Source organism: Octopus bimaculoides, chromosome 4 (assembly GCF_001194135.2).
Source record: "Octopus bimaculoides isolate UCB-OBI-ISO-001 chromosome 4, ASM119413v2, whole genome shotgun sequence".
NCBI classification, from domain to species: Eukaryota; Metazoa; Mollusca; class Cephalopoda; order Octopoda; family Octopodidae; genus Octopus; species Octopus bimaculoides.
In genome coordinates, this window is record NC_068984.1 from 27,055,742 (window position 1) to 27,056,835 (window position 1,094).

The window sequence follows — 1,094 nt, forward strand, 5'->3', positions numbered from 1 at the left end:
ATATATATATATATATATATATATATAATATAAATAATATATATATGCATATATATATATATACATACAAATGTGTACATACCTACATATATAAGTATATATACATTCATATACGGGTACAGGACGTCAAAAAACGTGAACAAAATGAAAAACGAGAACATAAAAAATCATGGAAAACGAACTTTTTTCGGACAACGAAATTAGCAAATAGAGAAACGAGACAGGCAACACAAAGAACAATCCCTTCATCAGTTGTCCCCTGTTTTATCTTCTCCGCGTTTCGAAGTTTACGACAAGACGGGACTTCGTTAAAACAGTCCTTCCCGCAAAGCAAATTGAATAAAATTTGGGATGTTTGCAGAGAAATAATTTTTGTTTCTTTTTATGGAAACAAAAGAGTTTATAGGACTGCAAAAAAAAACGAAGTGCTCAAATGTAACAGAGGCAGAGGTAAAGAAACATTGATCATAGAACATAGAACAAACATCAAATTCGAGTCAATGACTTTAAATATAACACCACACCTCAAATATTTGGAGGTGTGGTGTTATATTTAAAGTCATTGACTCGAATTTGATGTTTGTACAGAGAGAGACAGAAAGAGAGAGAGAAAGACAGACAGACAGACAAACAGAGAAAGGAAAAATAGGGAAAGAGAGAGAGAGAGAGAGAGAGAGAGAGATAATATACATGTTTGAGTGAGCGTGCGCGTGAGTGTCAGTTTTATCTCTCTTACTCGTTGGATTTACGCAAATTAACACAAATATGCGAGAACGTACATTGTGTGTGTGTGTGTGTGTGTGTGTGTGTGTGTAGCTTTTATACCAATTTATACAATCATACGACAATGTATCGATGTCTCATTTCTCATACAGGTGTCCTCTCTCTCCTTCTCATTCTCCCCCTCCTTTCCCCCTCTCTGTAAACTGCAGCATCACAAATATCGATCTATACCTGTACTTCTCAAACGACGCACCATGAGGGGTATCTAATAGCACCGCAGATTAAAAAAAAAAGAGATAAAGAACATCGTCTAACAATTTCGAAAACGCATACTAACGCTTAAACATCTTGGAAAAAAACACATTATGCAT